This window comes from Corvus kubaryi, unplaced genomic scaffold (genome assembly GCF_017639235.1).
Source record: "Corvus kubaryi isolate FWS band 111438036 unplaced genomic scaffold, C.kubaryi_AGA036_p1.0 37385, whole genome shotgun sequence".
NCBI lineage: Eukaryota > Metazoa > Chordata > Aves > Passeriformes > Corvidae > Corvus > Corvus kubaryi.
In genome coordinates, this window is record NW_024581127.1 from 18,768,295 (window position 1) to 18,796,017 (window position 27,723).

The 27,723-nt window shown below is 40.1% G+C and overlaps 1 protein-coding gene across 1 annotated transcript in view; it reads right to left on the minus strand.

Moving 5' to 3' along the window:
• Positions 1-27,723, minus strand: part of RSPO2 (R-spondin 2) — a 113,054-nt gene that overhangs the window by 18,346 nt on the left and 66,985 nt on the right. The window lies entirely within an intron of this gene.

Here is a 27,723-nt window from a genome sequence, read left to right on the forward strand (position 1 = left end):
CCATAAAGCCAGCTCCATTCCTGACATGATAGGCCATGAATCTACTTCTTTTGCAATGCCAACCTATAGCACCATGTAGCCATCAAAATGCTGCCACTTAAAACATGCAGCTCCATAACGTCTCATACAAAAACGTGTGCATCACTCCATCTCTAATTTAAATACCTTACAAATCAGGCACATAGTGCCTGCATTTTGGTTATCTGAGGTTTATGACTATAAAAAATAATTGCATATTTTTGCATATGGCTTTCAAGCATCACAGTTTGGAAAGACTGGCCCAGGATGGTAGTTACAAAACATGAAAGCATGAGGAGACAATAATTTCTGATAAAATGACTGGTTAAGACTTCTGTTGTAAGCTGACTACATCAGACAACACATTGAAGCAAGACTTCTATCACCCTTGGTAAAGAAAAAAGAAAATTATTTTCACTGTGATTAAATGGGGTCAGAAAAGAGAAAAGCATCTGTTAATATTCTGTGCTGAGGCAAGCTTATTCAGCCAACTATTGTGCTAATGCAAATGGCAACAGTTTGTTGCAGATGTGCAGTGGACTATAATGCAGCCAAATCCTCTGGGCTTTTTGAAGTAAGAAACTATACACAGAAGATGTTGGTGGCTTTAATAACCATTATAAAAGAGATTTTTAAGCACAGTGCCCCCTGCCTCAACCACCAAAACTGCAAATGTTCAGTTGTAAATGTTATTTTGAGAAGATTAAGATGTAGGTCGACTCAGAAATCAAAGTCCAAGTGGCTAAGGGATTTCAGGCTTCTAGATTGACATTTCAAGGCAGACAGAATCTTTTCAGGTTCTAGCCACTTATTATATTGATTTTAATTATTATTGTAGCAGAGAGACAGAGATAGAGTAACTATAAAATAGGGGAATTATTTTAGGATAGTAAAAAAGAGACACAAATGGTGCTAATGTCTCAGTTGTAAGAGAAGAGCATCCACAGTATAGCAAAGAACTACATTCTACTTTCAGCTACATCAAGTAAACTGCAGATATTTTTCTGGCATTACATGCTTCATACGAGTTCTCATTATTTTTTTTCCCATAGTGCTCCACAAGTTTCAGAAATTTTCTCTACAATCATGCTCAATGTTCCAGTGAGGTGTATAGCTTCCTATCAGCCATCTAGTCATATAAATTGCCCTTTCCTGGTAAAGCAGTGTCCACACCTGGACTAAAATGTGAGGTGCTCTAAATTACATAGCACCAAAGCACATATTACATCACTTTTTTTTTTTATTAATAATGGAGAACCATATAATTAATAAAAAAGCCATGAACTTTTTACCTCTGGCAACATGCTGGCATTTTAAGACAGCTATTATAACAATTTTGATTAATTTACCACCACTTCAAATTTGAAATCAAACTATGCATATGAGAGAATGGTTGGAGTTAGAGAGGACTTTGAGATTAAAAAGAGAGGTCATCTGGTCCAACATCACCTGCTCAAGCAGGACCTTGCAGAGCCATTAGCCCCAGACTACGTTCAGGTGGCTTTGGAACATCTCCAAGATGGAAGGCTCCGCAACTTCTTTGAGCAACCTGTGCCAACACTTGGTCGCCTCACAGTGAAAAAGTGTTTCCTGATATTCAGAAGGAACCTTCTGTGTTTCAGTTCCTGCCCATTGCCTTGTTTCCACTCTCTCTTCAGGTATTTAAACACAGTAAGATCCCCCAAGCCTTCTCTCCAGGCTGAACAGCTTTGCTTCTCTCTCTCAGCTTTTTCTCACAGCAGAGATGCTCCAATCCCTTTAATCATCTTCACTGAACCCTTCACTGAACTCTCTCCAGTATGTCCATGTCTCTCTTGTACTGGGGAGCCCAGAGGTGGACCCAATACTCCAGCTGTGGCCTCACCAGTGCCGAGGAGAGGGGAAGGATCTCCCTCAACCCACTGGCAACACTTCTCCTAATGCAGCATAGGACACCATTAACCTTCTAGGCTGTAATGGGACATTGCTGGCTCAAATACATAAATACATTGAGATTTCTTATTTAAAGATTAGATAAATATATCCCATTCACTTAGATTACCTATTAAATACAAAATGGTATCATTACCAAACATCAAAATTGTCAGCAGACTGATAAAAATTATCAGTTTAGATTAATTATATCAATTAACTTATTTTACACAGATTGAGAGATAGTTTGCAAAATTGAAAGAGTGAATTATAGCATTAATGAGCAAATAGAAAAGACATAAAGAGTGGAAACCTCTGTTTACTGAAGAAAAATAAAGTACAATCATAGGAAGCAGAAGTAAACCAGGGAAGTGGGGAGGAATATAGCTAAACAGGGAGAAATGAGTCAAAAACTGAAGCAAGAAGAAAGCACTCAGGGGAACCAGAGGTGTCTAGAAATAGTTTTGCAAAGTGTTAGAAGCCTGGTAGTTATCAGACACAACCAAAGCCATAACAGAAGGAATGACATGTGGACATTTTGGTGAATTTATGTTAAGTGATGCTTTTTGTAATCACCCACCAAATGAGGTAATTAATAATTTAATTATAATTTAATTAATAACTTAATTAATGCTTTTAAACTTAAATATTGTAATAGTTTTATGGAGGGCAGAAAACTCACATCATTATGCATGTCTGCTAAACTCAGCAACTTCAAAAGCGGAGGTTTTGATGAAGCTACAACAATTCCATGAATGCTTGAAATTGTAATTTTCCATTTGCACTGTGCCAGCACCTGTACAAGAATGGATCTATCTTTGTACAAGCATCCAGAGTGGAGAGTCACTCCATCAAACAAGAATATCAAATCTTGTCTCAGTACAGGACTGAAAAATTATGCATGATTTGAACAGAATATTATGAAATACTATGAATTTTCTTTTTCCTCAAGGGACTTAAGAAAACATATCAAATTTTTTTGTGGTTATGTTAGCGAGCTAAAAAAAAAAAAAATACCCAGAAGTAGAAATGTCCCAACAAAAATGCACACTGTGAGCTACAGCTATGTCTCCTCTCCAAACTGCATTATTCCATTGAAAATCATTTATTATAGTAACCAAGAAATGGAGTTCTAGGGTTATTTAGTAGCCCCATCTTGACATTTAGAAAAATAGCTGCATATCAAGTATCAGAATTATACACAGTACAATAGCAATATAAGCATACAAAACAAAACACAATCCATTAACCACAATTTGAATATTTTCATATGCTTCTGCAATTCCTACTTTTAGCCACTACTGGAAGCTCCAAAATCCTGAAAGAAAGTTTGTTCTTATGGCATGATTTTGAGAGATTTTACATCCCTTTTTAATGGTAAGACAAATTAAATTATGGTCAAGAATTTTTGCAATTATATAGAAAGCTAAATATGCTTGAGGTCATGGTTAGGATTCTAGGGCTGTGGGTTAATATCCAGACTGTATTCAAGGACATGCTGTGCTACCATTATTCTAAACTAATATGTAATTCACAGGTATCTACAACACAAAAATCTCTATCCTTCTATTCCATTCCTTGATTTTAGCCTTGCAAAAATAGGGTATTCAATATGTGAAAATAAATTGTGTATATTTCCACTGACACCAGGCAATTCCAAGAATAGTGCAAAAACATTTTTATTGCCAAACTGTTTCGAACTCCCATTTCTAAACCAGTCGGGGGTTGGGGGGGCTCCTTGTGGAGCGTTCAGCACATCTGACCACTAAGTTATTTGTCTTGTTTGGGCTGATATGTGTAACTGCAACATAGTCAGAAGTATTTCATAAATTAGGACGCTGCTTCTGAGAAAAACAAGAGAATATTTTTTTATGGGACTATTTGTAATCTAGCATTTTAAAATGGTGAATTTTAGTGTGGGAGAAGTGTAAGGCTATGAAAATCCCCCAGCACGCTCTGCAATACCATTACTTTGGGCAGAAAAGACTAACTTTACATCTTCACAAGCCCCTGAGGGATTTCGAACAGCAAGTCCAACTAGAAGTCAGTAAGACATTTTTGTAATGGAAGGAAGGAAACTTTGAACTCACTCATCCCTCTGAAAGAGTACTCTTCAGTAGCAAATGTTCAAAAGTGCTCAGCATGCTCCGTAGGGCATGATAATAACAAAACTGTTATGGAACAAATTTTTGAAAGCCTGAACAACAGCAGCTGTGTATTAAAAGAAGCATCAATAGCAAAAGATTAAAATTATTCTAGCTGCAAGCATCTTCTGGAGTTAGGAAATACCAGTGAGCCTGGAAGCCCACAAACACTTTTAGTTCTGTGTATGTACACATACATTTTAGTATTAATATTATGTCTCAACATTTTAGTATTAATATTATGTCTCAACAGATCACTATTGTCCCAGTCTCTCTAATGTGGGGATGTTAGCTTTCAGGGATGACACAGTAAGCTTTAGGTATAAGTGAAAAACATGATATATACCAAACTTAATCAGAAGAAATCTAAGCACAAACAAAATCTAAGTTCCCATATCTTAGCTAAATGTGTTGCGTGGTAGAAAAATAAAAACAGAATAATAAATGTTGGCTCTTGAGGTACAGTAACTCAGACAAAAATGTTTCTACATTTTAATATTATATACATAATTAGATACTCAATTTCATGGTATTTTTCCTTCAAAATAAAGCTAGAGTGTAATAAACACTGTATGAAGCCTAAAGCAAGGAAGATCTAGATCTGATTTTTATTATCAGTATGTTTATAACTTTGGCAGAAAAACACTCCAAAACTTCCAAACTAGGCGAAGTACCTCTTACATTTATCTTCAGAAGTGTAAGATCACCATAAGTACATTTTAGCTCATTTTTAATGGAAAAATGTGTTTGCTAGCAAAGATGAGATTATGGAGCTTGTTTAGTACTAACTTCTGCCAAGCATAAACAATGTTTCTCTGAGTTACTACTGACTCATATGGCTAATGGCAGTAACTATTATCACTTCATTTTCTGTAAAATGGCTTAGGCTTGAAACCTCCCACACTTGACCCTTGTGATAACTCATGACTGTTAAACAATCAGCAAGTGCTTGCTTTCCAAATCTCATACCTGAGGTAGCACACTGACATCACTACCTTTCAACAGCCCTTAGAATGAGCTCTTTTGATTTTCACTTTGGCTCAGCTGAACACCATATTCACATGACCACTACTGTAATAGGACAACTTCAATCAACTCAGCTTTGAAGACCACAAGTAGCACATTTAAAAGAAAGCTACTTTTTACTAGCGGAACGTAAATACAACTGAAGACTGAAGTATTTTTATCTGAAGCAGGAAATTGCTGTGCTTAATACAGGATTTGGAAAGTCTGACTATATCAAAACCGGGTTTAGTGCAATCTCTTTTTGGACGCACAATTATACCTATTCAAGACAAATGAAACTGCTGACAGGAACCAAGGAAGTAAATTACCAGCTATTATTTTGTTCAGTCACAATGCATTGCATTAGCTCATTTTTTAGAGCTTAATAGAGAAAACGAATTTCTAATCTTCTCAAATTAGCATGCCAGATATTGCACTGAAGTGTTCCTTCACTAATAACACTTAATTTTTTGCTGCTGACTAGGTTTTACGTAAATACCATGAAAACCAAATGTTTTCATACAGAAATACATCAGAGTTTTCACATGAATACCTAAATGAGACACATTGTTTTAGCAAACATTGAAAACTCTAAACCAGCGCCTTTAAATATGTTCCCTTTGGGGTTGGATGTCAGGTAAAAGTTTGACAACCACATTGAGTCAAAAATCATGAGCCAATTGCAAGTAAAACTTAAAACCACTGGATTCTAATGGAATAATAATTTCCAGTGCTTTTGTTTAATTTCTGGTGTTGAAACATTCAAAGTGTCCATTTTCTCCAACTTTTGCCTGCAGCTATGAAGACTGGAAAAACAGCTAAAACATTAAAAGTGTTATTATGTGGTGGTTCCAGCAGCTGAGCTTTAAGAAATCAGGAAACTGGTGACAAAAATTACACAAGAAAGCAATACAGGGAACTACCATTAATGTCCTCATTACTACTTTATTCTCTAAATCATTTTAGGAAGTAATAAGGTAAAGCCTTTTTATAACAATCCCTGCAAGTGATAGACAGTAAATTTCACTGTTAAGAGTTCTGCTGAAGGAAGTACCTGAGCTTCCTCAAAGTGTCCACATGGGACAAATACTCTTACAGATTTCAGGGCATTTGTACCTTTCCTTTGGCAGCTGAAGCATTGCCACGCTGGCAGCATTAGTTTCACTCCCTAAAAAAGTGTTGTTCCAAAATCAGTCATTTTTGATTGAGGGAGAAGACAAAAGTTTGCACATGAACTGTTGTCAGTAAGAAGGCCTTCCCTACTCTTTTGTCTGTTACTCTTAGAACAAGACCATTAGAAAAATTACTGTAAGTAGCACAAAAGGTAAACACACCAATTCAATTGCTATTGAGCTGACATAAAGCCTCTACCAATTCTAGAGAATTTACACACTTAGTTGTCCAACTAGATGAAATTTTGCTTCACATAGAAAAATAAAACTCCTATCAATAGATCCACACCCTTCTTTAATAGCCCTGAAAGATGATACAGAGATGCTGACTTGAACAACTGTCTAAATAAGAATAATAAATTTTAAGTGGTTGTTTTGAAACATGTTGCTCCCAGCTTTGAAGTGAATGCACTGATGCAGACAGTTATAACTCCAAGTCCAGCAGCACTATTTAAACTCTTATTCTATACTCATTTGGGGAAAGTGTGTTTCCTTTTTTTTTTTTAATAATTTCTTCTAGGACAACGTTTGCTGAATTAGAGAGACATTCTAAAATCGCTCAATGAAGCAAGAAGGACTTTAGTTATATTCTGGCTCCTATTTTACATTCACTTTTAAGTTCTGAGATCCCATTACTTCCTGGAACAAGTAATAATTACAAAACAGATAGATTTGCTTCTCATTTAAACCAACCAAGCAATTAAACTTTACTGGCTTTGATGGGACTTCTGACTTTTGGCAATAACCATCAAGAAGTTCACACTCATCAATGCTATGAGAGATTAATAGCAACTCATCTATAAAACACCACCAACCTATTCCAGATAAGTATCTCACCCAAAGATCTAGGAGGTGAATGCTTTATAAGCTTGACACAATTTCAGATACTGTAAACCTATGACACTGTAATAAAAGGGGGAGGATGTTCCCCTCCGAAGAAATGGAATTTCTTTTATCTCTCTGAAAAAAATAATTCAGATGTTTGGAAGAAAACTAAGAGAAAAGTAAAATATTCTTATTTCACAACATACTCCACCCAAAAAAACATTATTCTGGAAAAGACATATGAATCAACTTTTTCTTTAGAGCTTGAAATTTTAAGAACAATTACTTATTTAATTTAAAAACTCCAGTTGAAAGAACTATTCAGCATGTTATAAAACTTCTCTCAAAACACTTTGCTGTTTTTTGGGTCATCTCTGTTTCTGAGTTCTGCAGAAATAATAAATCCTCTTCTCTTTTTCCTTGCCACAGCTGCAAGAAAAAAATGAACTTTATCTCCCAGGATTTTTCCATTTATATGTCTAGGGCTCATGATCCACTGGCTTCCCTTGTTCTCAAAAGAGGAATTATCACAGCCTACACCCAAGCTGGCACTGGATTGTAGACACGATTAACAGAGTCTGGTGGCAGAATAATCACATGCTGAGTGCTGGGAATTACATCTGATAGCATCTATTCATCCCAAAGAGAACATATATACAATCACCTTCAGTGATTATGAAAATCTGATTCTGACCTTGCATCAGAATGTCAGTAATTTGTATTATCACACTGACACAATGTAATGATCTTGAAACAACTTCCTTTTGTTTCAGACTCATCTCCCTTTATTCTGCCACAGTACTTTCAGCTAGAAACCTCCCACCAGTTATTCCAGTTGCCTAACCAGAGCAGTAACCTGAAGCCTGACACAGGACTTGCTCAGTAGATATTTTTCATCTGTCAAGTTTTTATGGCCCAGAAATTTCTTCAGCCATCAGTTATCAAATACAATGTCTTTTTTCCTGTTGTAAATACACTCAAATAGTCCTACTCATACATCACTCTTAGTGCTATATGGCAGAGTTGCAAACTGATTTTTAGTGTATCTCTCCTCCACAGTGTTTTGCAATGCTTAAAATTATCCTCTATATTTGACCAAATTGTGGTTTTTCTTTGCAAACCCCGGCAGAAGTTTTTTCTTCTTGTTTAGATTTTACAAGGAACAGATGGTAAATGAGGAGGTAACGAAATAATCTGGTCCATAAATTCAGAGCAAAAATAAAAAGCTGGAATTTAACCATCTTTTTGGTAGTTTATAACTAGCTTTGTTTTAGAAACCCTTTAAACATTTGTCATGTCAAGTAGTAGATACATGTAGCAACTTTGTCAGTATTGAAGATACTATAGTATTAAAGATAGATGCAATCTAGCTTTAGGGCAACTATACTAGATCTGATCAAAGCTGCTTGGCAGTTGCCTCTAGTCAACAGCTAAGGTTTCACTGTGCAACATTAAAAGCAATTAAACAAAAAAATTTGACAGTTTTTATAGTACTCTTTCTACTGTGCTGAACTTTTTGTATAAGTACAGTTGGCAACCCACTCAAAATGTTCACATTTGTATCTGACAGTGAAGCAGAATGATTTAAGAGCCGGCTGCCATTTTCATCAGAAGTTCACTCTAACGAGTGTCACGGTGTTAACATGGGATATTGATGCCATTGGAAATCCCTGTGATCTTTATGCTCCATGATAGTTCAAGCAGCTATGCTGGAGTTGCAAGACATACCTCTTGCTTGAACTTCTTAAAGTTTTTTTATAAATCTGACATGCTGTAAAGCACCTGCTTTGGAGTCCTACTGCTGCTGCTCTTTGCAACTATGTACCTCTGACTTAGTACCAGGTTTGCAGAAGTCATCACACTTATGTGTATGATCAGCTAAGAATGCCAAGGAATGCTCACAGAAAACCAACAAAAGGCTTAAAATGGACAAATATATGAACAGCCAAGCTAATCAAGCTCTGTAAGAAGAACAGTCATAAAACATAATCTAAAATTTGCTATTGTATCTGCAATATTTTTACACAGTAAATAGATGTGCAAACTTGAAGGCACTGTGTAAGGCTTTATAAACTCAGCCTCTTTTGAACTCCAGTAGCCTTCTACCTGATTCACACTGCATAAAGAAACACAAACTGATAAACTCTCACATTAAATAGCAAAGATGATGTAGATACTAACTCAGTGGAGGACACTTTAAAACAGACTTTTGGGGCCCCTTCAAAATCTAAATAGTGCTAGTTTAGACACACAAAATAAATATGTTTAAGGTAGAGGACTCATTGCACAAAGGGGCCCTGCATTGTGTCCATCATGATTAATACTGCTTCTGTGTTTGATCATTTGGTGCAGAATGTTATACTGACACAGGGAAAGTACTGAGATATCTCCATGGTATTGCATTGCTCTTTACATGTTACTACTCATTTTAGGCTAATTTAGTCTTAAGACTGTACTCAGAAAATTATTTAAACCTACTCATTTTTAATGGGTACAATACCATGTAAAATCAATGCAGAGTAGGGATTCCCTGTTCATCATGAGCAATTCTTGCTTTCTATCTCTCTTTTCCTATGCTCAGGTTCCCACTCCTTTACCAAACACTATCTACAGTAATTTTTGTAGTTCTTCAGAATGAACTAGGAATTCAAAGTGTTCAAGAGGAAGTTCTTTGCATTCACCTCTGAGGTGTAAAGCAAAATGTACTACAGGAATCAGTGGTGCCCAAACTTCCCAATCTGAAATAAATTATCTCAAATTATTTCAGAAAGCTCTAAAAAGACAACAACAAAACAAAACAAAAAAAAGAAACAAAAACAACAAAAAAAGGCAAAACCAAGCAACAATTAAAAAAGAAAGAAAGAGTAGCAGAATCTTTCTTCCATTCCCCTTTTTCCATTGCCCTTCTTCTGCTGCTTATGAGAGGTAAAGATGCAGACATATCTAGAAGCTTTCTGTGAAGGACTTTCACAGCACAGCCTTAAAAATCAGTGCAGTTGACTCCAGCCTAGTTCTAACACTGGTGGTCACACAAGTGAGAGCAGCTGGGGAGATTGTTCCTTCACATATTCCCTCCTGGCACTCCCCCTTCACTTCTCTAGCTGTCTGGTGCAAGTTAATTAAATTAAATCTGGCCTGCAGCAGAGCACTGGAAGCTGCTGCATTTATGCATCGAGCAGTGTGCCCTTCCAGAGTTATTGTAAGCCTCTCTGTAATAATTAGACAGGAATAAATCCCACAAGAGAATGAGTCCCCCAAGTTAGCATTCTTGATCTATGCACCCATAGAGCAAATCACAGTTCTTCATCCCAAACGTAGTACCTCATGACCTGAAAACATTTTATCTGCACAGCTCCCTGCCAGATCTATAAATCGTGTATCTCAGCAGGGACCATTAACTCCTGCACAGCATTATGCTGACACTTTTAAACTCCACATTTCTTGAGCTACTTTATGCAGCACCAACTTAGGAGTCTCTGAACTACACATCACTGTAGAATTGCACATTGTTTGCCTGATTTTAAAAGGCATTGGAAATCATTCAGTGAATCAGCATGTGTGAACAGGCTTTACCTTCTCCTGTTGGCTAACAAAGCCATTAATTAGGATCCCTATGTCTGTACCTTCAAGATTTTTTTCTGCCCGAAGAACCACACAACAGGAAGAAGCCATGGCTCTTTTTCTCAGATTATTTCCTCTCTCCTCCTCTTTCCTGGATTCTTTACCCTCCACATTTGCCCTCATTGGCTGTAGGATAAGAAGTGAACAACTTCTACTGAATTTAGCCTGAACCTGTAAGGCTCCTGTCTTAGGCTACCTTAGGCTGCAACTAGCTAGCAAGCAAGCAGGCCACAGAGCATTCAAAATGATTCTCCAGAGTAACAAAGCTATTATGTAGGGTAGAGACAGGACATCACAATCACAGTTACAGCAGTGTAATGAGTTTCTATCTTAACAGTCAAGCAGCTGCAATTAGCTTGTGTACACTGCTGGCCTACTGCATGTGGGAGGGTGATAGATACTTAGACAATTTGCATTGGTACTGGACAAGGACCGTGCTCATGGTTATTGGACCTGATGGTCACCAACACAAATAATCATTGACATCAGTGACATCAAGATTGAAGGAAACCTGGGCTGCTGTGATCACGCACTGGTGGAGTTTGTAGTCCTGCGGGATATGGGTCAGGCAAAGACAAAATTTGGTACCCTGAATTTTAGGAAAGCAAAATTCCAGCTGGTCAAGGAATTGGTCAAGAGGATCCCCTGGTCCTAATTCTATTAGTCAATAGAAACCCCTGGTTTCCCCCCAGGAAACTGCCCTCAGGGACAAGGGAGTAGAACAGAACTGGTAGAACTTTAAGGATGCTTTCCTTAGAGCACAAGAGTTCACAATATCCAGGTGTAAGAAATCAAGAAAAGAAGGCAAGAGATCAGCATGGCTGAGTCAAGACCTGCTGGTCAAACTAGAGGACAAGAAGGAAATGCACAGGCAATGGAAGCAGGGCCAGGTACTCTGGGAAGAGTATAGGCACTCTGCCTGGATGCATGGAGATAGAGTCAGGATGGCCAAGGTGCAGCTGGACTTAAACTTGGCAAAGAACACAAAGAATAACAGGAAGGGCTTCTACAGGTGTGTCAGCCAGAAAAGGAAGGTCAAAGAAAGTGTACCCCCTGATGAGCAAAACTGACAAAACTGGTAACAACAGATGAGGAGAACACTGAGGTACTCAAAAACTGTTTTGCCTCAGTCTTCACCAATAACCTCTCTTCCCACATCACTTGAGTGAATGGACTGGAAGACAGGGGGAGCAAAATACATCCTACTGTAAGAGAAGATCAGGTTCACGACTACCCAAAGAACCTGAATGTACATAAGCCTATGGAGCCTGATGAGATGCATCCCAGAGTCCTGAGGGAATTGGCTGATGGAGTTGCCAAGTCCCTCTCCATGATCTTTGAAAAATCATGGAAATCAGATGAAGTACCAGGTGACTAAAGAAAGGGAAACACTGTACCCATTTTTTAAAAGTGCAGGAGGGAGAACCCTGGGAAATACAGACCTGTCAGCCTTACCTCTGTGCCTGAGGATATCATGGAACAGTCAGGATGTGGCTCTTGTACCAATCCTGTGAATACAAATACTATCTGTATGGCCTAATAGGTTTATTACTTAAGAAGAGACTTCTGTGCAAGGAAAGCCTTACTGAACCTTTTAAAACTGAGGAAGGCTGATTGCTCTCTATAGCCATGCCACACCTCAGCAGATGGCTCTCCAGACCTGCCATACCAGGCTTGTGGTTTGGCAGAGGATATGCACAGAATTGTGCCTAACTGATTGATCCTAAGGGAGGAACATATAATCTCAGGCAGGTGAGTGTTTGCTGGTTTCTCTGCTGTGACTGAATACACTATAATGTACAAAACACTGTGACACTAGTGACACTATAATGTACAAAAATAGCTCTTTAGTCAAGAATCAGAAATGAGTATGTATACGGCTTCTCCTCCTCCAAGTGGATTGTAGTTTCAGAATGAGCAAGAGACAAAAACCAACAGGAGTTACTTCACAAGGGTATGCACAATAAAATCCATCAAATACCTTTTATGGACAAATTCAATCTGTGCACTTGGATCAGCCACAGCTCTTTTCAGTATTTGTATTTCCATGTGGATTAGCAGCTGGCTCTCCTTCAGTATTTTTAAACAACCCTGAATTGTATAATTGCCATGGGACCATTCTAACTCATACTCTGGTCATTTACAAGGATTTACACTCTGGTACACTCAGTTATTCATTAAAAACAGTAACTCCCACAGGAGACACTGCATCACTCAATACTCATGCTACTTCTGAAATACGGTCTACTTAAAGAAACACACATGTTGAAAGTACTTATCTGGTCTAAGATACAATAATAGCAATAAATAAATTGTGCATGTTACCTTTTAATGATTGGGAAAACTATGTTAATGTCTTCCCAAGAAAATAGTTCCTACTACTTTAATTAAAAAGGAGGCTTAAAGAATAATTTATATTCAGAAGAAAGGGGGAAATGTTCTTGAGTTGGCTTTTCTGCACTGCCAGTAATTCCCTCGAAAGCCTTTAAAAATAAGTTGAAAATGTATCCTGCCAATATGATAAAACAACACATAAATTTCCACAGGCTGAATCATCCTGATAAAGTATGTAGAGTTAAAACCTCGTACTCAGTGTATATGGTCCATTACAAGATATGCTTTGGGCAGAGGTACTAAAGAGGAAAACTAAAACAGAAATCAAATTACAACAATCCTTTTCCACAAAAGTGTTTTGCTAATATCATGAAAGGTACCCTCTACAGGTCACTTTAGACAGATTTAATTTCTATTTTATGCGTTTTTAAATTCTGCTTCACTCAAAGAGACTGAAGTCTCTTAAAAGCTTTAAAACAACCCATCAGTTAAAAGAGCAAACCAAAACCACACTTCACTACAGCAGCACTCCAAGGAAATTTAGGCTAGTTATATCTATCTAAGCTAAGTTACAGGTTTCAGTGTAAGTAATGCATTATTTCACCACATTCACACAAACCCACAAATTTTAATTTGCAATTACCCTAATTGCAATCATAACCCATAGTAATATTTATCCAGACAAAACCAGCAAAAATATTTTTTAGGAGCACAGTGACATAGTAACAAGCTGCCTCAACTCCCATGCAAGAACCACCATCCCATTTTCAAGGAAAACACAAACCCAAACACTGAACAGTTATCTAAATGACCTAAATCTTAGGAGGGTTATTTTCAAAAAGTGTTGATATTTTTTCAGAGCACTTAACTGTTTAACTGTTTACTTTAACTCATCTGATTTCAAGCACGTAGAAAAAGGAGGAGGATCAGTCAACAGCTACATCTTGTTCATGAAGTTTTCATGAGCCATCTCAACCGTCAAGCAATGTGATGCCATCTAGTAGGAGCAAAGAGGAGGCATTCCTGCAAAATCTGCATGTTGGCCTTTGATGGATGGTACTTAGTTTCAGAATTGAACATAACTGCTACTCAAACTGACGTTCCAGTTTATGCGGCTTATAAAAACTATTTCTAACTACTTTTCAAATATGAGTCTAATTGGACTGCAATTTGCCTTTGGAAAATAACTAATGAACGGATTGCTCCCAACAATGTAAAAGAAAAATAACAACAACTGCTTAAAAGTCACAGTGAGTTTATACTTGAACTCATTTTAATGAATATGAATCAAATACATGCACAATACAGTTATTTGTTCTCTTAGCTCAAAAAAAAAAAAAAAAGTACAAGAAATATCCATGTAAGGTTTTTTTTCTAAGAAGGATTATAGAAAATACGATACTTTGATGCAGAAAAGAAAAATCAGAGTTTCTTTCTTTATTTGAGTTACTTTATAGTATGCTATCACCTGAGAGGTATACTGCCTAACTTTTACCTGCAAATCTAAGAGGCATCAGGTACAGAAGTGCTCCAATACAGGCACATGCATGCATGTACATCTAACTGTCAATGAATGCAAAGGTCATGAAAATATGACTACAAATTTGCTGTACATTTCTGTATTTTCCACTTTGAAACAAATAAAAACAACATCATTTTTCCTATAATTTGTATATCATCATCTCTGAAATAAGCATATGAAGAGGAACAGAACTAAGACCAAAAAAGGGAGAATATTTGATGTCTGAGGATTGTGAGAGCAATGGCTAATCCTGATTTTCTCACAATTGGAGAAAATTGGAGGCTGGATTGGATGACCTTCTGTGGTCCTTTCCAACCTGAAACTACTTATGATTCAAGTTTCACTCTTTTTATTGTTACCAAACAGGGATGAAAACACTTCTGGTCTTCTTAGAAGCTGGTACAATCTTAATTGACTATTGATGATATAACTATAGCTCCTGTCTATGTACCTCAATTAAAATACATAGTCTAGTTGCAGGCACTCTCACTGAAATGAGCAATATTATGTGTTTCATTTTCTTCAGGGTCTAGATTTCCTTTACAATTGGTTTTCACTGCCTGCAGTCCCTTCTGAGTGTGATCAGCTGAAGGGTAGAAAAAGACCCACATTTTAATACTCACAGCACAACATTCTCTGTACAAAGCAGATGTTGACAATCCAGACAAGCAGAATCTGCAGCTGACAAAGGCCTGTTTCCTGAACAAATGTACTAACAAGCATGCCAGGCTCTGAGGGTTAAGCCACACTATAAAACAGTTCTTGTTTCCTGGAAAGCCTCCAAAATACATTGGACTACTATTTTGTCCCTTCTTGTTCCCATTTATTAGGTCCTTCACAAAATGTGCAGAATGGCCATCAACTAAAATACTCACAAAAATATTTTCTCATTACTATTGCTTTCCCACCGTGCACTGTGCAAATAAGCATTTTTGGTGGAGTTTACTTCTTGTGAACTGATGCTGAAGCAGGTTTTTCTTCTCTCCTTCTAAAGCTTGGAGTCATGCTTTGTAAATGAAAATTATGGGTTATATTTTCAAACAAGCTAAGGCCAAGTCTTCTTGGCCAGCCTGGCACACACAAAATACATGAAGGAGGAAAGCCTGCTTGGTAATACCAGGATTCTAGCAGAGCCAGTACTCAGTGGAGCTACACTTAATGAAGCTTCTACCTGTCTGGTGAGTGCAAACAAGGGCAGATTTGGTCCAACATAACTGCAAAATTAACAGAGAGCTGCAGGAGGCAATGATGGTATATTGGTTGTACATTCTGTGTACCACAGTCTTGTTTAATATATTGATAAGTCTTGTAAATCCTAGTTTTAGTCTTATAGCGATAAATAATATTCCAGTGTCTTAAAGAACCATGCAATACCAACAAAGTAGTATGATCTGTTCATAAATCTTGTCATCTTTCCCTAAGCCACAACACTTTATGTTTGCTACCATCCCTGTTCACATCAGGCCTCAACCTATAAGATAATCTTTTCTAAGCAGGATCATTTTCTTTTATGACTAACTTGACACATACATTTATGTCATGACATTACTAGCAATGGAATGAAATCCTCAATTTACTAAAAATGTCCGAAAAATCAAACTTTTCTTTAAGATATGAAAAGTCACAGCAACTCCAAAATACAGTCCTATAGCTGCATTTCTATAGTTCTGCTGGTCTTTCAGTGTTTTCTTAGACTGCCATAGTGCATTAACTTAAAATAGAGGTATATTGTGCTACGAATCTTGTAGATCCTATGCATGATTTTGAATTTAGACGTGTGCAGCATTCAGCCAAAGACAACTAAGTGAACAGATCAAATAATAATAAATAAATTAAGAAATCAGCACTTTGAACTAAGGTTTTATCCTGGTTAAGGCTAAACTTGGAAATGCATTAAACAGTTAGCATTATATTCAAAACATTACACATACTTTGCATATAATTTCAACAAGAATAAAATAGGCCAAATGAAGATATTTCAGCACTATAGCATCCACAGTAAAGATTTGATTTGCTCCTATTCCCTACAACCAGTCATTCCAGCTTTTCTCTAATCCACAGTAGAAGTTATCAGAAATTCTGCAAAGCTCAAACAGGAAACACAGTGTTCTTTCAGCATATACCCACAGCATGTTCTGCCATTCAGACAGAATCATTCAGACTGGTTCCCAGTCCAAACATCTGTTCTCAGTAGGATCAAGACTATTCAGACCAGATTGTTCAAGGGTTTGTCAAGTCAACTCTTAGAAACTTCCAAGGATGGTGCCTACTCAGTCCAGGACCAATCCAGCCAAGTGGTTGACAGTCCTCATTGAGTTCAACAACAACAACAACAGTTCTTGCTGTTCCTGGACCAGACTTTGCCACTTAGGCTATCTGTTCTTGTGGCAACAGAGCATGACCAATAAGAGAAAGAAAATATGGTGGTTATGTTTACTGAGCCCCACCTAGAGAATGCCCTAGCCTTGACTCAAAGGCAGAAGGTGTTTGTAGGTATTTGGCACTGAGACAGACTACAAGTACTATGTATAAATAAAGGTCTCAAAAGAGTCCCAGCTTACAAACTTTTCAACATTAGGTACTACAATGTAGATGTATCAAAAAGCTCAAAAGAATGTGATCAACTGCCTGATCACAAATATCATTCACTGGTGTTATATTTATTTTGGCTGTATTTTATTTCACACTTATGAGGAAAAGATTCATTGTCACTGGAAGGAATCTCATGAAATTCAACAAAGTGCAAAGTCCTGCATCTGGGAATGAATTACTCGCTGAAAAAATAGGGGCTGGATATGGACTGCCTGGGGAACAGCTCTCCTGGGAAGGCCTGATGAAATTTGAGCAAAGTGTGAGCCAACTTTGTGCCATAGCAGCAATGATCACTTCCTTCAATCTGCTGACCTGTTAATACAGCCTGAGAGCAGATTAAGGAAAGTGATCATCTCCCTTTATTTGACATTCATCAGACCACATCTAGAATACCATATGCAGATTTGGGTCCCCCAGTTCAAGAAAAGAAAGATAATGGTAGAGTTTGGCACAGCATCACCGACACGGTCAGGAGCTGAAGCATTTACCCTGCGAAGAGAGACTGAATGAACTGGGTTTGTTGAGCCTGGAAAACAGAAGGCTTTGCTGAGCTAGAAGGACTTGGGGGTGCTGGGGGATGAGAGGCTGGACATGGGCCAGCAATGTGCACTTGAAGAAGTATTAGTTTGGCATAGAGTAATATTCAAGTATCAGATAGCTTGAAGAATTGCAGTCTGATGAACACTAAAATAGCAGAGAACTGCTTTGCTTGCTTATGTAACACTTAATATGAAAAATTAAATCAACCTGCAGGTTCCTGGAGTGCACAAACAAAAGAGAAGCAATTACTGAGGTGAACATGATGAACATAAAAATAAGAGGTACAAATAAAATATTTATAGTAAATATATGGGAAAACATGAAGAGAGCAAGATTTATCAGTCTGTCGTACATTTCAGACTGCTGATTGCCCCACTGGCTGTAACATGATTGCTGTTTTTTAAAAATTCTCATGTTCTGTCTTTTTGGACTAGAGGAGAAAACTCCTAACTGGGAAGAGACCAGCACAGGTAGAAGGTAGCCTGAACAATCCCAGTCTCCTTTGTCTAAGTCTAACCTCTCAAAGTGGGATTCATGTTACAGTCAGGCCACAGGGTAACTTATATAACGTTAACAGATACACAAATGTGATATTTCCACAGGGTAATAGCAGTTAAATCAATTACTACTGACACTAAGAAAATATCAGTAACAAATATGAAATCAGTGTTATTCTTATTTTGCTGGATTCAGTAGGAAAGAAGTGAAATCATCTTTCACTTGTATTCCAGTTTGTATCTCTACAACTCTGCAAATACTGGGGAAGTGATAAATAATTCATCAAAAACCAGAGTTGTACCACAGCCATATGGCCAGCTGGGTAGTATCTTAAAAATATGAAGCTGAAGTACTTGGTAAGAAAACAGAATTTAACTTTCCTTCTACTGCAAGTATGTAAAAATCTGTTTTGGAAGTTTCCCTGTAGTGTGGACCATAAATAGTAACTGTAAAATGTACAGAAGTAGAAAGCACATGACAAAAGCACTTTATTTGACCCTGTTCTACCAAAAATATCCTTACTTCCTGTGCTCAATTTAATTCATCACAATCTACAATCATCTTAGCTATATAATCCAACACTTATTCTCCACATTTGTGTGAGTTTATGTACTGAGAACATTAGGATGAAAGGATTTATTAACAGCCTCTCAACTGACATTTACAGGGATTATGGTTCTTCAGGCTCCCAGAAGTGCTAACCTTACAATTTTTTTCACTTATTTCTTCAGTTTAAAAGTTCAGTTACAAAATTCCTAACATTAGGAAAACACCATATTTTTAAAGACACCGAATCTCTTCCTTAGCAGCCAGAACCTGTAACCCGTGTCTGTGCCTCCCACTATGTCACAATGATCAAATAAGCAATAGAACATTCTGAGTGTCTAACGGGGCAACCTGCTAACTAAAATATGATAAAGGAACAGGGTCTTAGACCAGCCCTGTATATAATATAAATTAAAACATACTACAAAGCAGGAGTTGTATACAGGGCAGCCTCTGTGGCTTCCTCACCTACAGAGATAACCAGGTCTGGGAAAGACTTACTCTAGGCACTTAAAACATCACTAATACTCTCCCAGGAGTTTCTTAGGAGAGAGAAAGAAGTTTATACTCTGGGAGGTGTTTTATATGTTGGCACAGAAGCAGTATTAAACGCTGGTATTCAGTGTGGAGAGTTCAAACCTGAAATTTTGTATATATTTATTTTTTTTATCTGAAAACAGATGCAGGAAATTCCACACCATGGGAGGAGAGGACTGTAATCTTTAGGATTTACTGGAGCCCACAAAAGAGTACTACAAGTACTACACTGAATTTGTATTTGCAGTAACAACTTTCCCGATATGTAGTGACAAAAAAGCCAAAGATTTGATCAGAGATCTTAATATAGAGACAACATGGACACTAGGCAGTAGATACCCTCACTCTTAGGAAGGCCACTGGGCCTTTGAAAAGATAAATTTGAGATGTAAATCTTTAAGCAGTGACCTGAATTGGTGGACAAGAAAATTTGAAACAACCTAAGAGAATATGCCACAAAAAGGTATGAATGTTTGATAGCTCCAAATTAACACAGTTACATGAACATGCTACAGCATTCTTGAATATTATGGTCCACTTAAACACACTTCTCAAACTATTCACAACTATTTGAATAATTTGTATCCCAACTAAATTATCAAGACTAAACCCACATTTCTACTTGCTAGCAGTTTTTATAGAAGCTGGACACTGCATCCATAAAATACCTCCCTCTATACACACTGGGTACATAAATGACTAAATCTGTACCACATGATGTTGAATTGAAAAAATTCTGCAATCTTCTCAAATTTTCCACTACAAGCTCAGCTGCATGCATTTGAAGGCAAAGGAAAGAAAGAAAACACTGATTGGAGATTTAGTAGAACTTGACATGGGCCCTTTTTATTTCCTTTCATTTTAGCAGTAAAACATTTCCTTAGCTGATCTGATTACTACCTCCATTTGGGGGCTTCAGAGTCTGTTAGAAGTAACTGGAACACTCAGCAGGCTGCAAGCACTAGCAAATGTAGCTACCCTGCTGTAGAGGCAGATGACTAACCTTCAAAGATACCATGACACTCCTAACATGGCAGCCCAAATCAGCCTTCATTTTTACCTTTTCATCTTCTTTCCTATAGAGATGTTAATTTTGTAGGTTCCATTCTTCAATGCCTTTGAGAAGTTTATTTAGGTTGCAGATTAACTGTGCTGTACAATGCATCCCTGTACCACTGTGACTATGCCCTGTGTGTGCATCCATCCATGTGTGTATGAATACAGGGAGTGGGACAGGGAAGCAAAGTACATCATAGACTGTCAACCTGGATAACAGAGAATCAACTTCATATACCATTACAGACTGTCTCACAGTCCTAGAGACAAAAATGAAGCTTACACAGATTTAATCCATAAAATAAAACTCTATGTATAACGTACGTATCCACTGGTAGGCAGAATATTCAAGCCAAAACAGACACCTTCAACAATCCCAGAATACAAAGCAACTCATTTAAGTACCTTGTCTAAGACTGTTTGAGGTTTATCTTATTCATCATGTTATGGCTTTCCTCAGGATTCTTCGACCCTTTATTTCTTTTTTTATTTGTCTGATTTCACAGTTGACCCAGTGTATTAGTTTGAAAACAAACCAGTGGGAGGCACCAAGTCAGAATAACAATTTAATAGGGAAATCAAACAAATAAAGGCAGAAAACACCAGGTTAAATTGACAGAGTCAGGATACATCCTGACACCCTGTTAGTCAGGGTGGTGGTAGCAGTCCGATAAGATGGTGGCTGCAGTTCTCCTGAAGTGATGGATGTGGTTTTGTTGAAGCAGTGATCCTGTAGAAAGGGCCTGCTGTTCCTCAGAAGCTCCAGTGGTGGCTGTGTAGCTCCTGTCCTCTGGGAATCCAGTGGAAAGGGTGTCTGTGGTATTCGGAATCTCAGATTATATCCAGGATGGAATGCTTGGTTCCTCCTTCTGGGTGGAGCATCTCACAGTGGGATGATGAGTCATGAGGCCAGGCGTTGATGGGCTCATTAACAGAAGATGGTTTGGAGGCAGTTATCTCTGAGTCATGTTGCAGGACAATGATAGGCTATTAACAGAAAGATAGTCCAGAGAGAGGAGGCAAGGAAACACTGCCCCACCTGGTTTCAACAGCTCATGAGGATGGCAATAGAATACACTGCAACGCAGAACGTTATCCACCCCTTATTATATTACCATCTACATCATCCCAAATCAATACCTTCCTTAAACTCTATACACACACACACACACACACACACATATATATACTATGAAACCCTACACACAGTTCTCACTTAAGATTAGGTCTCCTTGTGGTACACAACGGGTTTCCCCATCTTTCTGCATTACCCACCAAGTGCTTGAGCACTTGGTCCTTGAGCAAAGACAATCCCACAGATGGGTTTGCCTTTGCCTGAGGTGGGATTAATCCAAACAGCCTTTCCTAAAATACCTCTCAGGTGTACCACAGCGACTCTATGTCCATCCACTGTGTGCAAGGGTTCAGATTCGGTGGGACCAGCTCGATTGATGGACTCTCGGGTATTGACCATCCAGGTGGCCTTTACTAAGTTCACTTCCCAATTTTTGAAGGTCCCCCCACCAAGTGCCTTCAGGGTGGTTTTAAGTAGTCCATTGCAGCATTCAACTTTCCCAGCAGCTGGTGCATGATAAGGGATATGATATATCCATTCGATACCGTGTTCTCTGGCCCAGGTGTTTATGAGGCTGTTCTTTAAATGAGTCCCGTTGTCTGACTCGATCCTCTCAGGGGTGCTGTGTCTCCACAGGACTTGCTTTTCCAGGCCCAAGATGGTGTTCCGGGCTGTAGCATGAGGCACAGGGTAGGTCTGTAGCCATCCAGTGGTTGCTTCCACCATGGTCAACACATAGCGCTTGCATTGGCAGGTTTGGGGAAGGGTGATGTAGTCAACTTGCCAGGCTTCCCCATACCTGTACTTTGACCATCGTCCACCATACTACAGAGGCTTCACCCCCTTGGCCTGTTTGATTGCAGCACAGGTCTCACAACTGTGGATGACCTGTGAGATGCTGTCCATGGTAAGGTCCACCCCTCGGTCACGGGCCCATCGGTATGTTGCATCTCTCCCCTGATGACCAGAGGCATCATGGGCCCAACGAGCTAGGAATAATTCTCCCTTGTGCTGCCAGTCCAGATCCACCTGTGATACTTTCACCTTGGCAGCTCGGTCCACCTGCTCATTGTCGTGATGCTCTTCATTAGCCCGACTCTTGGGTACGTGCACATCCAGGTGTCAAAACTTCACGGTCAGCTTCTCTACTCGGGCGGCGATGTCCTGCCAAATCTCAGCAGCCCAGATGGGTTTCCCTCTGCGCTGCCAGTTGGCCTTTCTCCAGCGATCCAGCCATCCCCACAGAGCATTAGCTACCATCCATGAGTCGGTGTAGAGATAGAGCCTCGGCCACTTCTCTCGTTCAGCAATATCCAAAGCCAGCTGGACGGCTTTAAGCTCTGCAACCTGACTCAAACCCACCTTGTCCCTCGGTAGCTTGTGCAACTCGTCGTGTGGGGCTCCATACAGCGGCTTTCCATTTCTGGTTAGCACCTACAATTTGGCAGGAACCATCAATGAAGAGGGCATAACATCTTTCAGTCTCCAGTAGCTCGTTATACGGTGGGACTTCCTTGGCACAGGTCACTTGCTCTTCCTCTTCTTCAGAAGATAATCCAAAAGTCTCACCTTCAGGCCAGTTCATTATAATTTCCAGAATCCCAGGTGATTTGGGTTTCCAATACGGGCACACTGTGTGATGAGAGCAATCCATTTGCTCTATGTGGTGTCGGTGGCATGATGTGTGGAAGGAATCTTTCCCCTGAACATCCAACCCAGCACCAGTAGTCAGGGTGCCAGAAGCAACTGAGCTTCAGTGCCAATTACTTCTGAGGCGGCTTGAACTCCTTCACAGGTGGCCAAGATTTCCTTCTCTGTGGGACTGTAGTTGGCTTCAGAACCTCTGTAGCTTCGGCTCCAGAATCCCAGTGGTCAACCCCGAGTCTCACCAGGCACCTTCTGCCAGAGGCTCCAGGACAGACCATTGTTCCCGGCTGCAGAGTAGAGTACATTCTTCACCTCTGGTCCTGTCCTGACTGGGCCAAGGGCTACTGTGTGAGCGATTTCCTGCTTGATCTGCAAGCGAAGGCTTGTTGCTGTTCAGGGCCCCAGTGGAAATTGTTCTTCTTTTGGGTAACCAGGTAGAGAGGGCTCACAATCTGGCTGTACTCGGGAATGTGCATCCTCTAAAAGCCTATGGCACCTAGGAAAGCTTGCATTTCCTTCTTGATGGTTGGTGGAGACATTGCTGTGATCTTATTGACGACCTCAGTGGGAATCTGACGCCGTCCATCTTGCCACTTTACTCCCAGGAATTGGATCTCTTGGGCAGGTCCCTTGACTTTGCTCTTCTTGATGGCGAAACCAGCTTCCAGGAGAATCTGGATGATTCTTTCTCCCTTCTCAAATACCTCCGTTGCCATGTTCCCCCACACAATGATGTCAACGATGTACCGCAGATGTTCTGGGGCTTCACCCTTTTCCAGTGCAGTCTGAATCAGCCCATGGCAAATGGTGGGACAGTGCTTCCACCCCTGGGGCAGTCAGTCCCAGGTGTACTGTACACCCCTCCAGGTGAAGGCAAACTGAGGCCTGCACTCTGCTGCCAAAGGAATGCAGAAGAAGGCATTGGCAATATCAATGGTGGCGTACCACTTCGCTGCCTTGGACTCCAGCTCGTACTGAAGCTCCAACATGTCTGGCACGGCAGCACTCAGTGGTGGCGTGACCTCATTCAGGCCACAGTAATCCACCATCAGTCTCCATTCTCCACTGGACTTACGCACTGGCCATATAGGGCTGTTGAAAGGTGAATGGGCCTTGCTGACCACCCCTTGGCTCTCCAGTTTACGAATCATCTCATGGACGGGAACCACAGAGTCTCTGTCGGTGAGGTATTGCCGACGGTGCACTGTTGCTGTGGCAATTGGTACTTGTTCTTCTTCAACTCTCAGCAGTACCACAGCAGAGGGGTCATCTGAGAAGCCAGGTAAGGTACTCAGTTGTTTGATATCTTCTGTCTCTACAGCAGCTATCCCAAAAGCCCAACGATGTCCTTTTGGGTCTTTGAAATATCCATTTCTGAGATAGTCTATGCCGAGAATGCACAGGGCCTCTGGGCCAGTCACAATGGGGTGCTTCTGCCACTCATTCCCAGTTAAAGTCACTTCAGCTTCCAGTATAGTCAGCTGCTGGGATCCTCCTGTCACCCCAGAAATAGAAATGGGTCCTGCTCCCACATACCTTGATGGCATCAGAGTACATTGAGCGCCTGTGTCAACTAAAGCCGTGTATTTTTGTGGGTCAGATGTGCCAGGCCATCGGATCCACACAGTCCAAAAGACCTGACTGTCCCTTTCTTCTACCGGGCTAGAGGCAGGGCCCCTCTATTCCTGGTCATGGTACATGTTGCTTCCCTCCAGTGAATATGCTCCCGAGGTCCCTTCAAGAGGATCTGTCACATTGTCATTCCTATACCGTCTGGAGTTCTGCGTGCGAGAGACCGGAGCAGTGTTGACTCTAGATGAGCTTCTTGTGGTTGTTGTCCCTCTTTTTAGTTCACGTACCCAGGCTGCTAAGGAGAAGGTGGGTTTTCTATCCCACTTACTCATGTCTTCTCCATGTTCCTGAAGAAAAAAACAGAGGTTACCTCGTGGAGTGTATCCTCTCTCCCTGGTTGGGGGATGCCTGCTCCTAATGGCAGAGATTTTTGTTGATTCCGGCGAGATGTGGTAAATGTCTTCCTTAAGTTCCTTTTTCAGTTTCTGATGGCCCTCTTCAATCAAGCTCCGGACTTGCTCAGCCAGCCTTGTTTCCACGGATGAGACATGGCTGCGAAATGGGGCTGTGACAGCATCCTTGTAAAACCTCAGTTTGTTGACCAAGACGCCCACCCTATCCTCGCCTTCCCTCCATTGCAGCGTTGCCAGGTAACGGGAGTATATCTCTGGTCCAACGTGTGCGAATCTCAACCACATCTGTGATGGGCACTGGACACCATCCGGGCTCTTAGGAAATCTCTCGTCTTCCAAGAAAATTATTTCCAGCGCAGCCAATTCCCTCAGGCAGCAGATACCTTGTTCCATTGTGCTCCATTTTCCTTGGTGCACCTGGAGGTCTTCTTTACAAAGGTACCTGTCCCTTACACTTGTCAGCAGTCACCGCCAGAAGCTGAGAATTTCTTGGGTTCTCCTGATCCCCTGGTCAATGACCACATCCCAGGACAGAGATCCCAGCTGCCTGGCCTCACTTCCATCCAGAATGGTGTCATTGGTTGCAGCGTCCCAGATGCGGAGCAGTCAGGTCAAGATGGACTCGTTCATCTGGCGGGTGAATTCCCTCTACAGGTCACACAGCTCACCCAGGGATAGCGACCCAGTGATGATCTCTGGCTCTGCCTCTTCTGCTGGGTGCGAAGGTCCTGCTGCATCCTTGTCAGTCACTATGCAGACTGATTTGCTTTTTGATTTCTTCTTCTGGACGGGGGCAACTGCAATCGGTTTGGGCTGTTCTGGTTCAGTGATGGTTTGTGTGGGGACACTGACAGTGCTTTTGGTTTCTTTCTCCTCTGTCAGTCTGTGTAGACATAGACACTGTTATTTTGCATTTGGTTTCTTTCTCCTCTGTATCAGTCTGCGTAGACATGGATGCTGTTGCTTTGCATTTGGCTTCTTTCTCCTCTGTGACAGCCTGTGTAGATATGGATGCTGTTGCTTTGCATTTGGTTCCTTTCTTCTTTGTGATGGTCTGTATAGACATGGCATTTGTTGCTCTGCTCTATTTTTCCCTCTCATCCTGAGAATGCTGTGCCATAGCTTAGATTCTAAGCATGGCATACACAGTGCAGGTCATAGAGAAAAAAGAAAAAAGAACTGACAAGAAGATTATGCCATCCTTAACATCCAGAGGGAACTCAATAGTTCAAAAACTTCTGTGTCAGGCCTGAAAGGCTGGAAAAAAAAGCATTCTCTAATCCTCCCCCCAGGGGCTGGGTGTGATTGTTGAGGCCCCAGATGTAGCAGCCTAGAGTAGGACAAGCAGACAAAGTTGAGTATATATTTTGAATTATGTTCATTGTCTCGGAGGTTATCATGCAGTAGGCATAATAGACTAATAAAGCAAATTTTATACCATACCTTGGTCTACACAGGAGCATTACAACTGGCAGGTAGTTCCCCATGTGTGGAAAAATATAGAGAGCTAGGTACAAGACCCATGTAATCATGTTGAGCATCATAGTGGCTTCTACAATACAAAATTGTAATTCCAACTTTTCTCAGCACCCCACTACACGTTGGGCGCCAAAATATGTACTAGTTTGAAAACAAACCAGTGGGAGGCACCAAGTCAGAATAACAATTTAATAGGGAAATCAAACAAATAAAGGCAGAAAACACCAGGTTAAATTGACAGAGTCAGGATACATCCTGACACCCTGTTAGTCACGGTGGTGGTAGCAGTCCGATAAGATGGTGGCTGCAGTCCTCCTGAAGTGGTGGATGTGGTTCTGTTGAAGCAGTGATCCTGTAGAAAGAGCCTGCTGTTCCTCAGAAGCTCCAGTGGTGGCTGTGTAGCTCCTGTCCTCTGGGAATCCAGTGGAAAGGGTGTCTGTGGTGTTCGGAATCTCAGATTATATCCAGGATGGGATGCTTGGTTCCTCCTTCTGGGTGGAGCATCTCACAGTGGGATGATTAGTCATGAGGCCAGGCGTTGATGGGCTCATTAACAGAAGATGGTTTGGAGGCAGTTATCTCTGAGTCATGCGGCAAGGCATTGATGGGCCATTAACAGAAAGATGGTCCAGAGGGAGGAGGCAAGGAAACACTGCCCCACCTGGTTTCAACAGCTCATGAGGATGATAACAGAATACACTGCAAGCCAGGACACCCAGCTAGCAGTAGGAGGTTGGACTAGAGATCTCTTGAAGTTCATTCTTTATTTAACCCTGTGATTCCAAAAGGAATGGCATCTTTATTACCTACTGATCACCCACCTCTCCTACAAATTTTGAAACCTGTTTAAGTGGTCAGGATACACAACTGAGAGGTTAAACTTTTAAACTTAAAAGATAAAAGAACTCTCTACCAGTGATGTGTCTTCAGTTTGGAGTCTAAAAAACCAGGCCCAAATTTGAAACTCAATTTCCTTTTTCACATCAGCATCACTACTATGTCTTGCAACACCACGGTAAAGAAATTTGAATATTTCTTTTATTTACTTAGGGCCGTTGCCATAGGCTGGTCTCATGCTGAAAATCTCGATATCTATTACTGTTCTGCTTGTATCACATCTACCATAGTTTGGCCTTGATTTACAATATTTAAAATAAATAATATGTTCCAGCTAATAGTTCCAGCCAACAATGCCATGTGCAACTAACTTCTTTTC